A 9,412-nucleotide genomic window follows, 5' to 3' on the forward strand; every position below is an offset into this window, starting at 1 on the left:
TCACTGACTTTTCTTGTCTATTAAATTTTATCAATAGACAATTTTAGCCAGATTCAACATAATAATTAAAACAAAGTTTTGGTCATTCCAGATGAGTTGACTAGATAGGGACATGATCAAAATTAGATGGCTTTGATTTGTACAAGCCAGAGAAATCTTGCCAAATTTCAGAAGAAGCTATTGACCATTGTCTGGATTTCTGCAGATAGAGGGCAGTTTATATTTCTACTCAGGACCAAGCATTCTGATCAAGAATTTTATAGTCAATAGATAATCCCTCCAGCAAGGTCTGCTTCTGAGTTCAGCCTCCTCCACAAAATAATCCTCCCAAATCATGGAAAAAGCACTGAGAACAGAGCTCAACTGTGAAGAGATGAGAAAAAAAATCTTCAGAGTTTCCACTTTTGTTCTTAACTCAGAGAGGGTGCCCTTCCCTGCTTCTTTGAAACTTTCAGCATTCTGTAAAACTTGACTCTGTATCTTGGAACTGGTATCTCTTCCCCATACCTAGCTTCAGAAGATTCCATAGGAGAAGCTTACAAGGATAAATAAATTTGACAAATAACATTATTTACATTGATAAATAATTTTTTGAGAGAAAATTAAGCTTTAAGCCATTGAAGAATGTTCAATTTATATTTGAGCATCTTTTTTTTTTGAGAGATAAGATTATGTAATTGAAAGGGGACTTTGGACTTATAGATTGATCCCGAGTGGTTCTGATGCCAGAACTCTGATTCAGATGGAGTGCCCAGATCAGGACCTCTTAATATACTTTGAAACCATATTCAACACCTAGTATTTTAATGATTAATTATCCTTTATTTCAATGTCAATTTCTTCACATATTTGAATACAACTGTCTTGTCTTTACTTTCTTTCTCTAAATCATATCTCACTAGAATAAACCTTTCTTGCGCCATCAAATAATTCTTATGTCATTGTTCTGTGTTCTGCCTGAAGGTGTATGGCAGAGAGTGTAATAGTGATTTGGGGGAGGCCTGACAGCATTAAGTGTTAATCTTAGCTCTTCCATTTACCAAATATGTAATCTGGTCACCATTGTCTTAGCTCTACAAACTGTCTACTAACCAGATAAAGACTGTAAAATTAAGTTTCAACGTAGCTGTGAGGACGATGACACACTGTTTGCTGAAGGCTCAACAAAGCATTTGTCACATACACATTCAGGTTATGGCAGTTCTTACATTATTTCACTACGGGGAAATTTAGAGTAAAGCTAGGGGGTCTGAAGTTGGATTTTATATATAATCAAAAGCTTCCTTTCTTTAGTCTGTAAAGCTAACACATGAATAAGAAACTTAGATTTTTTCATAGTGATTTAATCCTGACTGTAGGACCTGAGGGTGCAAATCCCATCAGATTTGTGGATCCAAACACAAAAATGATTTTTACTTTCATGCTTTTGTTTGGGTACCATAAATATAATACCATCTCTGAAAAGTCCAAGAACATTTAAACAACAAAGTAATGAACAAATTAACAACTACTTTAAGCACTTTTATTAGATCCACCTAATCATAATAGTCCTGACAGTCATTAATTCAGACAAATTACTGACTGCATAAAGAATCAAATAAATCAAACCCAATAGGTAAAAAAAAAAATGACTTTGGCTCTGTTTATAAAATATCTAAGATTTATTCTGATTTATCATATTTTCAGAAATAAGAAAACTGAAGCTTATGGCGGTTAATATGCTTAATTTTAAGATATAATAAAATGAAAAAGCAATCAGATCTCTCTGTTTTTAAACCCAGTTCATTTGGTGTTATATGACAATGCCACAAGTGATGGCTCAGTCAGTATGTGCAAACTGCTTGTCAAACTGAGGAATAACTGTCAAGGCAGACATTTGATTAAATTGTTAAATAGATTGTGATAGTCAATGATCCCATGAATATGCATCCTCAGGGAATGAGTTGGGCATTTTATTCAAGAACCGTGGCCAGTATAATTAGCCCTGTCACCTTCTATTGTTCTAGATATTCCTGCTAATATATGTCCTAAGAAGGACATCTAGAGATAGCATATATTTAACTGAATCTGAGCAATATGGCAATGTACGAGAAAATCATGTAAATTATTCTCATACAAGTTTCAACTCAAAAAAACAACACTGAAGTATGTGAAGACATTTATTTTTTGTATCTTTCTTTTCAACCACTGGCTTTAGTTAATGTGTGTGCTCAGTGGAGGATCATGCATTAGGGAATGGTATCTGTCTGGAAAATAGAGGCTATTTCCTGGAAGAGAGAGGGCCAGCATAAGGAAACTCCTGAACAAAGTTGTATCAAATCAATAATCAAACTACAGAATTCACACACTTGCACATGCAACACCCAAAGACATCCCTTAAAAACAACATGCAGAGCCCTTTAGCTCCCACTAGTTCACTCTGTGCAATGTCTGCCATTTCACTGCCAAAGCAGGATGAACTACAGCATTGTAACAGAGTTGTGGATTCTGGGCCTCACAAGAAATACTGGGCTCCAGGGAGTTCTCTTCATTACCTTTCTCTCCATATATCCCATGGCTTTTCTTGGCAATGTGTTCATTGTCATTACTTATAACACTTCCTTGCATAACCCCATGTATCTCCTTCTTGTGGCCCTGGCCACATGGCTTTTCTGGGGTCTACCACAGATTCAAACCAGCAAATATGGTTTTCAAATATTGTCTTCCATTGCATAGGCTGCCTTTTTTTACTTTACTGGCAAAGTTCTCTGATGCACAAAAGTGTTTAATTTACAGGAGATCCCAATTATCTGTTTATTTTTTAGTTGCTCTTGCTTTGGGGTATAAGGTGTAGGAAACCATCTCCTATCACAAGATCTATGAGACATTTCCCTACAATTTCTTCTAAAAGTTTTATATTCTTAGTTCTAATGTTTGGGTCTTTGATCCATTTTGAGTTGATTTTTGTAGAAGGAGTGATATATAGGTCCTTCTTATTCTTTTAAATATGGAAAACCAGTTTTCCAAACACCATTGTTTTTTTTTTTTTTTTTTTTTGCTCCAAACACCATTTATTGAAGAGCCGGCTTTATCACAGTTAAGTTGTCATGACAGCCTTGTCAAAGATCAATTGTCCATAGATGAGTCTATTTCTGAACACAATTCAATTCTATTGGTCAATATATTTATCTTTATGCCAGTACCATGCTATTTGACCACTGCAGCTTTGTAATATGCTTTAAATTCAGGTAGTATGAAACCTCCCACTTCATTCCTCTTTCTCAAGATATTTTTAGCTATTCAGGGCACTCTGCCCTTCCAAATAAATTTGGCTATTGGGTTTTCTATTTCTGCAAAGTAAATTGTTTGGATTTTAGTTGGTACTGCATTGAATCTCTGAATCAATTTGTGTAGAATTGACATCTTAACTATATTTAGCTTCCAATCCATGAATATGGCATGTATTTTTCACTTATTTAGGTCTTCTTTTATTTCTTTTAGATATTTCTTTTACTTTTCTGTGTATAGATCTTTTGCAGCCTTGGTTAAATTTATTCCTAAATATTTGATTCTTTTGATTGCTACTGTAAATGGAAATCTTTCCTTGCTTTCCTCCTCAGATTGTTCATTACTATTATAGAAACACTACTGATTTGGGGATGTTGATCTTTGCTGTATTAATTTATTAACTCTAGTAGCTTTGCTGTAGATTTTCCAGGATTTTCCAGGTATAGTTATCATCTCATCTACAAACAGTGAAAGTTTTACTTCTTCTTTTCCAATTTGGATGCCTTTTTCTTTTTCTTATCTAATTGCTCTAGCTAGGACTTCCAGCACAATTTTGAATGACAACAGTGACAGAAGACATCCTTGTCTTATTGCTGATCTTAAAAGGAAAGCTTTCAGTCTTTCCCCATTGACTATGATGTTAGCTGTGAGCGTTTCATACATTCTCTTTATCATGTTGAGGGAGTTCCCTACTATGCCTATGCTTTGAAGTATTTTCACCAAGAAAAGATGTTGAATTTTGTCAAATGCCTTTTCTGCATCAATTGAGATGGTCAAGTGGTTTCCCCACTGTGCTTTATTGATGTGGTAAATCACATTAATTGATTTTTTTGCATTGAACAAGCCTTCCATACCTGCAAAATATCCTACTTGGCCATGGTATATAATCCTTTTAATTCTTTTAGTTGCTGGATTTGAGTTGCAAGTATTTTGTTGAGATTTTTGCATCTATATTCATTAAAGAGATTGGTCTGTAATTTTCTTTTCTTGTATTATCTTTGCCTGGCTTTGGTATTAGAGTGATGTTGACATCATAGAATGAGTTAAGCAGCTTTCATTTCTCTTACATTTTTTTGTGCAGTTTGAGCAGGACTGGTACTAATTCTTTCTTATATGCTTGGTAGGATTCACATATGAAGCTATCTGGTCCTGGACATTTCTTTTTGGGGGAGCTTTTTGATGACTGATTCAATGTCTTAACTGTGATTGGTTTGTTGAGATCATAATGTTCTTAAACTTAATCCATTCCTGTGGATAAACCTATTGTAAATAGGACCTTTTTATGAGGTTACTTCAGGTAGGCTGTGGCCCAGCTGAGTCAGGATGGGTCTTAATCCTATTACTGAAGACTTTCCAGAAGCTGAGGGTCAAGCAATCCCAGAAAAGAAAGGAGAAGCCAGGAGAGACCACCATGTGCATTGCCACGTGACAGCAAAGCCAGGACCAAGGATCACCACAGCCAGACCCAGAATGCCACAGCCTTCTAGGAAAAACATCGCTTTGATGATGTCATGATTTTAGACTTCTCCTGGCCTCAAAATGGTGAGCTAATGAATTCCTGTTGTTTAAGCCAACCCAAAGCATGGGATTTACCTTAGCAACAAGAAAATTTTTCTAAAAGAGGGAAAAAACAGGAGAAAAAAGGATCAAAAGTACATCAAATGCATCAAATATTTTAAAATAAATTCTATCAAATGCAAATAAAGAAATTCAAGGAGCTAAATGGAGAGTATCAAATTCTTCCCATTTTCACAGTCCCTGAAGCTGTATTTACAGAGAAGACAACAATCAGTTTCATAATCATGACCCTATTTGGGAATGTCAGGTATAGTGCTCTGTATTTAAGCAGTCAGAAAACAGTCGGATGTATTTGGGAAATACTGTCATTAAAGTTTGACTAACTAAATAGAAAGTTTCAGTTATTAAGAAAATTCAATTTTGTTGTAACAATTTCTTCCCTGTAATGCCAAATAAATGAAATTTATTTCCAAACCAAATAATACCAATAGAAATCTCAGTTCATTTATTTGTTTTACCAAACCCATGTTTCCTTAATCTATTTAAATCTCTAATAAATTCAAATCAACTTGCTTATTTGTTTCTCACCTTTTGAAATGGTGCACAAAATCTTAATGTGATCTATTTCAATATAATTGTGATTTAACTTATTTTGATTAAACCACCTATGAAAAATAAGTACTCTATTTAACTTGTCATCTTATAGAAATAGTACGGTCTTAAAAGTAATCTGGCAGTGAATCTAATGAAAATCTGGGAGTGGAACTAACAGAAATAAATGGTATTTAGCTTATCCTCTTATTCATAATTTTTTTGCCTTTTTTAAAAGTGAAATTTATGTTTGCGCATTTGGCTGCTCTTTTGGTTGCAGACTGCGGAATGTGTTCTACTTAGCCTTCTGAGCAAAAGAACAGAGAAGAAGGTGGTGAAATGCAATCAAAGAATAGGGCATGATTATAGATAGAGATGATGATAATTATACAGACCAAATCTTGGTTTTACAGATGGAATGCTTTTTGGTGATATGCAAAGCAAACTAAAGATTTTCCTACTTTCATTTTCCCAGTACTCTATAGTGATAGACCCTTAAAATGTCTGCAGCATTTTTAAAATGTAATTTTCCTTTCCATTAGAAACAAATGCACATGCATGAAGCTTTCATTAACTAGAATGTCTTTGCATGATTTAATATAAGAGGAACAGGTGACCTGTTACTTATTAGCATTGTGAACTTTAGCAAAGCATTTAATTTCTCTGGAACTCAGGTTCCCCATCTGAAAATAGGGACAATACCAACCTCATTAAATGAGTATTATTATAAGGATTAATGAGAACATTCATACAGAACTGCTTTGCAAGCTCTAGAATACACAAATGTGAATTCATGTTCCCATTACTTTTCACATAGCCAAAAAAGAGTTAATTACTGATTGACTTATAAAAAGAATAAATCCCTATGTACACACACCCCCACACACAGAACTGAACCAGGGACTGCAAAATGGATATACATGTACAATAGAAAAAGGCTCCTGAAAGCAAGTAGCTTGTTTCCTTCAGCATCGTAAGGATGCACCAAGGTCACACGCCTTCAGGATCCAGGAAGGGTGCATAAGGTATAAACGTCCAGACGTTTAATGACAGGGCACAGCGACATTTGTGGAAAAATGAAGAGAGGGTGAGTTCCTCCAAAAGACGTTCCAATTCAATTTTTAAATTGTGCTGACATATTCACTGTGCCAGTGTGAAGCTATTATGTAGCCCAGAAAAGCCACGTTCTTTAATCCTCATTCAGAATTGCTGGGTGGGATCTTTTTTATTGCTTCCATGGAGATTTGACCCACCCACTTGTGGGCAGTAACTTTTGGTTAGATGGTTGCCATGGAGATGTGTCTCCACCCATTCAAGTTGGGGTTGCTTGCTGGAGCCCTTTAAGAGGGAACCATCTGGAAAAAGCAGAAAGCCGAGAGAGCCCACCCAGCCAGAGTCCTTTGTAAATGCAGAAGGACACCCCAGGGAATCTTTATGAAATGAGAGACCAGGAGAGAAAGCTAGCAGACATCGCTATGGCCCTTTCAAGCTGACAGAGCTGTTCTGGACCCATCTGCCTTTCTTGAATCACGGTATCTTTCCCTGGATACCTTAGTTTGGACACTTTCATGGCCTTAGAACTATGAACTTGCAATTTAATAAAGTCCCCTTTTGAAGAGGTGTTCCGTTTCTAGTGTATGCATTCTGGCAGCTTACAAACTAAAACACTCCCATAACACAGAATTCTGGCCCTGCCAGATTGTGGCCCCTATAAGTCAAAGACATAACATTAAAGCACAGGAAATGAGCATAAAATAATTAAAGGCTGAATTCGGTAGCAGACTAAAATTCAGTAGAAGTTTAGGGAAGGAGATCTGAGAGTGAGCTAGAACAATCAGGGATTTTAGTAAGGAAATTCTTCCAATCAAAACATAACCAAGTAAAAAGGTCTACGGTCTGAAAGCCAAAACAAGAAAGGACAAATAGTTTAACAAAGGAATTTATTTTGAATGTATAATGTATCATTAATCCGTTTTCTGATTTCTAATTAAATTGTGATTGGCATTGAAATGACAAAAATAAAAGGATTACTGGGCATCCTATGGTATTCGGCACATCTTGGAGTTACCCAATTCTATAGTGACCTACGCCTTTCAGTCTTTGAGCTATTTTACAACACTCCAAATTGTAGAAAACTGATAGTAATACAAATGGTTCTTGTCCATAGAGAGTCAAAGGAATTGTGTTTAGAGGAGATGAAATGATTGCACCTTCCAAGAAGCCAGTTTTTGCACCTATTAAAAAAAAATCAGTTCAGCATTCCTGATTGCCTATATAAATATATTTGCTCTTTTCGTACTTTCCTGTTCCCCAATTAATTAGCAAGTGAAATAAAACCTGTAATATGTTTATTTTATACTTTTTATGAGAGGCATGGTTTTGACTTTCAAAATCATCTTGCAACAAAATTAAAATTTTTATAAAAGAAATATGCATTCCCATTTTTTATTTTCAACAGCTAAACTCTAAACTATGGGCCCTTTAAGGACAGGTTCAATGCCTCTCTTCTTTTCATCCCCAGCATATGATGTAATTTTTGTTCACAATAGTGTGAGCTTCAATCAAGTTTATTAGATTTAAATAAAAATATGGGTATTTTAGTTAATCTCTACTTGTTTGCTCTGTGAACAGCAAATCCTATACAAGGAAAAGTCCACTAACCATTTTTCTTTCTTTATAACAACTCAGCATAAGCAGGAGGGGTTGTTCAGAATGAAACAGATTGCTGCAGTGCTCCAGCTGGAAAGTGACAGAGGAAAAATTCAGAAATTGATGATAACACTAGGAAAAGTAAAGAAAAAATCTAGCATGGCCACAGAGTTTGGTGCCAATGAAAACAAAACTAAACTGATATCACTTCAATGTTCTGAGAAATTTACCTTCTAGTAATGAAGTAAGTCAACATTTTGAGGGAGACTAATTTAAATAAAAAGCACATAACATTTTAAAACCAGAGGCTTTTGGAGTCCAGCCTCTTCACCTCACACCCTGTTAGCCAATTTCCAGAGGACTGAGTATCCCGCTTACACAAACCCTCTAGAGACAGAGCAGGGCGTCCTGCCTCTCAGTCCAGTGGTCTTGTACCAGACCTTGCTTTCTTCCCATGAGCAGGTCTTTCAGTTTCTTGTTATTAACAAGGCTTTCTTCACTTAACCTCTCCCATACACTTCCAGGTAATGAGGAGCACACCAAAGCTATTAGCCCACACGCAGATTATCATGCTGTATTAAGTCAGTAGTGGTAACATTAGTCATTCGCTTCCCTCCTCCTGCATTAGGTAAACATGCTTTCACTCAAGTTTCTCTCAGCCTGGACCAGAGAAAAGAGCTACTGATTCCTTTGTTGTTGTTGTGGAATTCTTATTTGAAGTCATATGTTGTTCATCACTCAGGCATTTGAAATTGCTGTCCCCTCCCATTGATTCCAAGGTGATGAATCTAAACTCGTTAATTTCTAAAATACCACACCATAGGCCATGATTGGCCTATGACACAATGCGCTGTCACTTACAGACCCCACATTTGCCAGGTGGTTTCAGTGTAATCACTGTGAAAGGGAAACTTTCCAGCTTTGCCAGCCAGTACCAAGCTGGTCCACACGCTGGCAGGCGCCCCTTCTAGGTATTCTGTGCTCTTACCAGCCATCAAATACTTTGACTATCACCGCAGTTCCTTCAAACCACAGCACTACCAACCTGGTGCCTGTACTGATAGGAGCCCTCTGATTAGGGTGCCTAATATGTTTTTTTTAAACTGCTTTTCTAGAGACATCCACCTTAAACATCGGGGTTCCCAAATGTGCGCTGCTTTCTGGATGACCAGGATGTAACACGTGACGCTCCCACTTTTATAGATGCTCATAAAGCACCTACCAGCGCGGTCTCCCTCCAACCTCCTTCACCCCATGGATTCCGGGCGATCCAGTGCTCGGTCCCATTGCTGACACCCCACCCAGCTGCAGAGACAACACGGCTTATGAAGGAGCCTCCCTGTACTCAGTCTAAACGCCGCCAGTGTCTTTATCCACCTTTTCTGTG

The 9,412-nt window shown here is 36.7% G+C and overlaps 1 long non-coding RNA gene across 2 annotated transcripts in view; it reads right to left on the minus strand.

Annotated features, from left to right (window-relative positions):
- LOC143681122 (uncharacterized) overlaps nt 1–9,357 on the minus strand; it is a 60,142-nt gene extending 50,785 nt beyond the window's left edge. The window contains exons 1-2 of one of the 2 annotated variants that reach the window (XR_013174376.1): nt 9,248–9,357; nt 7,300–8,115 (exon numbers count right to left, since the gene is read on the minus strand). This is a non-coding gene — a long non-coding RNA (uncharacterized LOC143681122). Of the gene's footprint in view, nt 1–7,299; nt 8,116–9,247 lie in introns of those variants that run through there. The other variant, XR_013174377.1, reaches the window with a different exon arrangement.
- Between the last annotated feature and the right edge of the window lie 55 nt (nt 9,358–9,412).

The sequence above is a fragment of the Tamandua tetradactyla genome, chromosome 4 (assembly GCF_023851605.1).
Source record: "Tamandua tetradactyla isolate mTamTet1 chromosome 4, mTamTet1.pri, whole genome shotgun sequence".
Lineage (NCBI taxonomy): Eukaryota > Metazoa > Chordata > Mammalia > Pilosa > Myrmecophagidae > Tamandua > Tamandua tetradactyla.